A 7,117-nucleotide genomic window follows, 5' to 3' on the forward strand; every position below is an offset into this window, starting at 1 on the left:
CACTGCACAGACCCTGTCTAAGGCTGCAGCCCAAGCCTGGCTGGTGCTTACGGTGATGATGGAGTGGAAGCTGCCACATGTTTAAGCTCTCCTAACTGTCCCCTACGGTCTACTAAGTATAATTACCAAATAACGTGCGCGAACACGAACATGTCCTTGGCAGTCAGGCTGCCGCCGCGGAAGGGGCATCAGCCGCTCAGCACTCTCTTGCTGCGGGTCTCTGGCCAGCGCCCGTTCTCACCACACCTCACCTCGCACTCGTGAGCAGAACACCACGCAACGCGCCGCTTTCCCCTGGCCAAAGCTGCTGACAGGTTGCTGCTCAGGATTTCAGGCAATACAAATAACAAACTATCAGTGTTTCAAGGACTGAGTGTTCAGAAGAAGGATCGTGAGCCCGTACAAATGGTGTATCTGCACTTCACGGCAGCTGCTGCCCTGTGTGAATGCGTATGGCCAGGTCTCCTCCCCACTGCAGCGAGTCCCACCTGCGGGTCTCACCCCTCAGAGCCTGGGGCCACATTCTGCTCCAGAGCCAGCACCACGGGACAGAGCCGCGGCAGATGACCCCCTCAATGCCTGCAGTGCCACAGGGACCAACCCAGAAGATCCCAAGGCCAGAAAGAAGACTGCAAAGGAGGCGTTTTAGCCATTGATAAAAACAATAAAGCTCACAAGTCCTTTCCTCTCTCTCACATCCCTGCTCTTTCCAGCAATCCTGAACCTGCCCCCAACAGATTTCACTCTCGGAAAAGAGGCAGCAACATGTCTGCGCAGTTTGTCAGCTCTGAGCAACCTGCTCAGCCAGTTCTCAGTGAGCTTGGTTTTCATCGTCTGTGTTTTTAAATAATCTGTTCCAAGGAACATCTCTGCTCTCACAGGATTCAGGGAGGCCGACACACCCGGGCACCTGAGAGCCCAGCCCAGATGGGGCAAGGCTGCAGTGGCTCCTGCCTGAGGATGCTGGCGACAGGAGCTCCAGGAAACCTGCCCTGCCTGCACCCGGGGGCTCGAGAGTTAGTTCAGGGTATTTTCACTAATAGTTGCAATTACTGTAAACATGAAGATTGGCTGTAAATATTCCTGATCAAAGTTATGTGAGGTGACAAGAACTGCAGCAGCATTTTCCCACCATTTTTGATTGTGTTTTGGCCAGGCTGAAATTAATTTTTATTTGCTATAAGTAAGTTTATATAAAAAGTATATTTTTTACATAAAGTAATTTTTACTTACTGTAAAATTTAAGCATCTGTGCCTAAAACATGGTTGAACCCAGATTTGTTTGCTCAAGAGCAACAGATCTTACAACATCTTAGGAGAGCAAAAGCTAGAGGCCAAAATAACTAACACTTTGAGGATAAGGCAATTAAAAATAAACAGATAAATATTTATGTGTTTCTTTTCTTTTTAAAACCTATATATAAGTAGGAACATACTATAAGGGCTGTCAGGGACCCGTCAGAGCCAGGGTCTGTTCCTGCACATGCCTCGTTTCAGCCTTTCCGTGGCACAAGCTCTGGAGACCCGCTGGCACTTCAGCTGGAAGCAAACCCTGCTCCTGACCTCCCGCAACTGGCCAAAGACTAAAAGCATTTCTAAGAATGAAACCCTTTTGGTAGGAACCAGGCATCCTCCCACGCTTTCAAATAAGAATATGCAGAGTATAAACAAATCGCATCTTAATTATAAAACCAGTTATAGCAGCTAATAAACCACTGGGAGGTAAATATCTGCTCTGCTGGGACTATTCTGCCCCAGAGCCAGGGCGCCCCTTGGCAAAAGGCAGCCGCCACTAAGGGGGGGGTATTCCGTGGGGCTGTACCTACGGGTCTCCCCGGCAGCTTCCACAGCCTGACATTGCACTTGCTGCTGAAGCAACGATAAGCCTGAGACGTTTTATATACAAAATGTGAGATATGTTCTTCAAATGACCCTCCAAGAGCTCAGCAGCTCTGATGGGACCAGGGATGAAATCCAACCATTCCCAATCTGCTGAACAGATAAAATAAAATTAATTCATGCAGATTCTCACTAAGGACAAGCTCAACAATTTATGGAGGTTCTTGTCACTTTAACCTTTACATCTTCTCCACTACCTAAATTATTTCTGTAGAAACTGTCACTGTGACTTTAAGAAACTGCAAGAAAGTTACCTGCCAAAAAAAGAAAAAGGGAGACTTTCATCCCTCCAGGGATATGGATGGCAATAACAAACAGCTTGTAGGGTTCAGCAGTTCACAGGAAATATTAGACCAAAGCCTGTGACTCTTAGACACAGCACGGATCAGCTGAGCACAGTCTTGTTTAGAGATTTGCCTGACGTAAAGTCAGGACCCTGCTGGACCATATTTCTGCATCCAGTCCAGGTGAGTAGTTCAGCTGCGTTTCCTCCTGACGATACCCCAGCTCCGTGCCCAGCCAGGCAGGTCCAGCCGTCAGCAACCACAGACGTGGTCTGGGCAACCGCACTCACCTTTGCAGTGCTCTGCGCAGGATCGGCCCAGCATCCCTCCTTCCTGATCTACTGATGGAGCATAAATGCACCATCCTCAGACCTGGTGATCAGGAGAGCGGTGTCAGGATTGTATTCACATTTCTGCTGTAAAATCACCCAGACGGGAGGACAGAGTGACACACACTGTCTGCTCTCCTCCCTCGCTGACCCGTGGGTAGGCTGTGGAGCAGGACCAACACTTCCAACCTTTTGTACAGCTGCTGCTTCACCCCTTAGATCTTTCTGCCAGTTTTGCTCATTTTGTTTTTGGAAAACTTGAGTTTCAGCAGCAGCTCTCTGGGTCTTGAGAGAATTGACACATATCTTGACATTTTCACCTTCTGCTGGTTGGGTTGCCTGCAAATGTCAGAAGCAGATCACATGCCCAAAGTTCCCACACTTCAGACTGTGCCCCACAGGCCAGCACAGTCCTGCTTTCATCTGAAGTACAGTCTACACGTTTGAAGTCGGTGACAGCACTTTTTGAGGTGCATTATTTCAAGATGAAGCGCAAGAGAATGTCTTGTAAAGGCAGATTCCACCACAACTTTACTGAGCTATAAAATAGCCAGAATTGGGAAGCTATGCTGCTGACCAAGACAAGGCAGAGAGAGGAAGACTGCTAGAAGGTGATGCTTCCTCATTTCTAACAGAATCTGTTGTTTGGGAGCAGGATGCACAGAGAAGCAGCAGCAGTGCTTACGCAGTTTGGATCAAGCCTGACTTTGCCCCGGCTCTGACCCAGAGCACAGACCCACACTCACTAATGTCCTTTTGCTTGAGCTGTCTCCCCTCCTTTGGGCTGTTTCATGACGAGTGAAGCAGATGCCAAGTGTAAAAACAGGAAAAGGCTCTGTAGCACCTTGAGGCATCGCTGAAGACTGCCTGTATGAGCCCACCCAGCATGTTTCCTCCCATCAGCCTCACCTGCAGCTTGCACAAAAACTTTCTGTTTCTTTTGCATACTTCTCATGGATTCCTCTTGATTCTCAGTAAATGTTTGACCACTGGAAATGAGTCACAGTCCACCATGAAAGACTCTATTGATGTTTTCTACTATCTTTCTTTCATCATGCTGCATTTAATACCATTCATTGGCTCCAACAGCACTAAGAGCAAAACAGCCTCCACGACTAGAAGCACCTGGAAAAGTCAAATCGCTTGGTTAGAGACGCGCCTGGCAGGATGGCTACAGCAGCTTCCACTGGACTCAACTTACAATGGCTCCACGTTCAAACAATATTCATTAGAGTACCAAGAAGATGAAATCCCCCCTACTTTTCTCAACCAGCTGCTTTGGAAAACCTAAGGTAAAAAGCATGATGCATCTGCAAAGCACACACTAACCCCGCCTGGGTGCCAGCGGTGCTGTCTGGAAGCTGGAAGAGATTCTGATGTAAATCAGAGCACCCAGTGAGTCATGATCAGAGTTTTACTAAATTTGTTCCACTGATGTGGCAGAAGATTTGTTCCACATCAAGCTGTTTATGTTATGATGTGCAAGTGAGTAGATTTAGCTCATGTTTCAGCCTGCTAGAAGCCAAGATATTTCTTACAAACACAGTCCATTTAATTCTACTTGTTTTTTTACTGCTGGAGTACTATTACTATGCATACTGCTTTTATCTGGATAACTTCTGCATCACTCCTCAACTAGTTTCTAGTGGGCACTTCTCCAAAACCATACTACCTCTACAAATATCCACCACGGTCCCTGCCCAGGACAGGCTAAGGACAGACAGGACTGCAGAACAGCGATGAAGTAAAACGTAACAAAGCCATGCGTTAATTAGCACTGATGAGAAACAATAGAAAATCTTTTAAAAATTAAATAAGTAAGCATAAGTGTAATTTGATGAGCTGGACAATGTATAATGAGTGCCTGCGTGGGCCAGACAAAGCATCCATTGGGAGAGCTGGTCATGCCCCAGTCCAGAGAGGGAGCAGCTCCCCGTGCCCCCAGGCCTCGGGCGCACCTGCGCCGCTAGAAACGGGCTGGGTTGGGTAGAGGCTGGGCTGTGCCAGAGACCAGTTCACGTCTCCCACGCTGGATGACACACATCTTGCAGAGTTTCACCCAGCGTTACAGGAGGGCTCCCACGAGCTGTCCCGAGAGGAGAGATCATCAGCACCTCATCAGTTACACACCAACTCTTCCTAACGTACAACTTCAGAACTATTCGTTATACAAATTTATAAATGAGAGCGAAGAACACACTCATTACTAGCTCTTGATGGAGAGAGGACATGATCACTACCAGACAAATGTAATGGCACAATAACTGGATTAGGAGACGGGTAAATATAGCTTGTTGGAATGGAGGCTCTGTAACAATTTTAAAGGAGGAAGGAAACAATGCCTTAAGGACATCTGCAGTGCTGTGTTAGTGGTGAGAGTGCCATTAAAGCCTAGCATACACCGAAATACCCTGCCATCAGAGTCTAAATCATTATCTCCTTGCAGGTACATTAAGAAGGATTTCTCTCCTCTCACCCACGCCCCCTTTCCACCGGGAAGGTGGTGCATATGAAGTTGCTCACTGTACTGTAACAGGCATCAACAACAGGACAATTCAATATATTCCTGCCAGGAACAGCTCGCAGACAAGGGCGATCCATCAAGCACAACACTGTAAAAATCACATTAACATGCAACAAACATCGTGAGGCCAAAAAGACAGGGAATGAGGAGGCAGAAAAATTCTAATTGCATGAATGTTACTTAATTATTTTTAAGGTTACAAGAGAACCCTGACAGAATACAGGCTTTATATAGCAGCCTTTGCAGAAATTTCTACCAAATTTATGACAATTCTGCCCTACTACCAGAACAGTACTGCCATTAATGCTGATCAGCATCAACCGGCTGATGAAGACACAAATCTCAATATTACTAATAAAACAGCAAGCGTCAGAAATAATAGCCATTATAAGCATGTATGATTTCAGCTGCAGAATGAAGAAAGAAAGAACTTTTATGGTGTCTTGCCAATAAATTCATCTCTGGGGAACCATCAAAACAGAGGATGCCTTTCTCTAAAGCAATCGCTGATGGCCTATGAGCAGAGAAAATATACAGCTGTGCATGAAAATGACAGCAGGTCATTTGAAACACGTTGCAGATTCTCAGCGAAGGCTGCGTAGGACAGGTCTGTACGTCTGTCTGAAAGCACCTACATGAAGGAGAGAGATTCCAGGGTAAGCAAAGAGGGCACAAAAGGGAAACTTATAGGAAATCTGAGAATATTGAAGAAGAGAGATTGGATAAAAAGAAGGCAAGGCGAAAATAAGTAGGCCAACTCTGAACCTCTGTAGTGCTCACAGGCAAATTCCTGACCTAAATAGATTTAGAAGAAAGCCCCCACCCAGACAGTGAAGCTCAATTGATTAGATCCATACCCAGGTAAAAAATTATTACAGAAGAGCAGGGGCTGTTGCTGGCCTCCATTTCACGCAAAGCCAATGCTACCTGCAAGCGCTATGCAAATTCCTAACTCTGTTCCCAGAAGGAAAACCAGAGAAACCCAGCACACAGCTGGTCCCTTCATTCCTTTCTGAGGAATGAGAGAGGAAGAGAAAATCTCTTTCTGCAGTGGGCTGGCACTAGGAGTTTGGAAGCTGTTAAAGACTGCAAGGAGAAGGAAAGACAAAGGTGCATGATATCATGATCCAGGCAGAGAAATAAGGTGTGGGAAGAGCAGCTCAGGAGGGGGATCCAGCATGTGCTCCTCCTGCAAGCAGGAACAATGAGGAAGCAGAAGTCAGGTGCAACCACTCTTCATACAATCCCTCGGGTAGCACAACAGCCAGGACTGGGCTCTGGCAAGTAATATAGTCAGTGATTTACAACCTAAAATCAGAGAGTCCTAATACAAAAATAACAGCCTGTCAGTGTAAGTGATGGTGCTTGCAGAGGCCTGCCAGCCTCTTGGAGCAGCCACTTACAGCAACTGCTGTCAAGGAAAAGGAATGACCAACCCCGGGCAATGGGCTCTGCTGCCGGGAGGGCGGGCGAAGGGGCTCCTGGTTTGCTCTGGGGGTGGCTGGTTGCTCTGTCCTGGACACCCCCCCGAGCAGGAGGTTCAGACACCAAAGAGGCACTTTCCAGATCCATAGCACCCTGTACTCTAAAGGAAGAAACACAGTTACTGCTAAAAACTAGAACACTGACAAGAAAATGAGGCGAATGCTGTGAGCACAGGGCCAACTGATTAAAAACCGAGATCAAATTTTGGCTTTGAGAAGGGGCACAAATAAGAAGCTCAAACCTAAGTCATGTACCGAGATGCCCAGAAATTATTATCTCCTTGCCCTAAAGAAAATTGCTTTGCAAACAGAAAAGGCATTTCTAAAAGGAACCTCTTTCAGGCTGGCCTTCTCCATCCCCTTGCCATGTAGCACACGTGAGGGATGGCTATGAGGAGCAGTTCTGGCCCTGCAGCACGATCCCAGGTTTGCTCAGTTGCTAAAAAAAACCCCACTACGGTTTGCAAGGATGCAGGTGTATAGATTAACAGCAGCAACGGGCCCCCAAAGAAACAATTTAAACAACCACCAGCACACCTCCAGCGCCAAATTCTGAATATTCGGGGAGCAGTCGAGAATTTGCAAGCCACTCACGGG

This window comes from Strix aluco, chromosome 17 (genome assembly GCF_031877795.1).
Source record: "Strix aluco isolate bStrAlu1 chromosome 17, bStrAlu1.hap1, whole genome shotgun sequence".
NCBI classification, from domain to species: domain Eukaryota; kingdom Metazoa; phylum Chordata; class Aves; order Strigiformes; family Strigidae; genus Strix; species Strix aluco.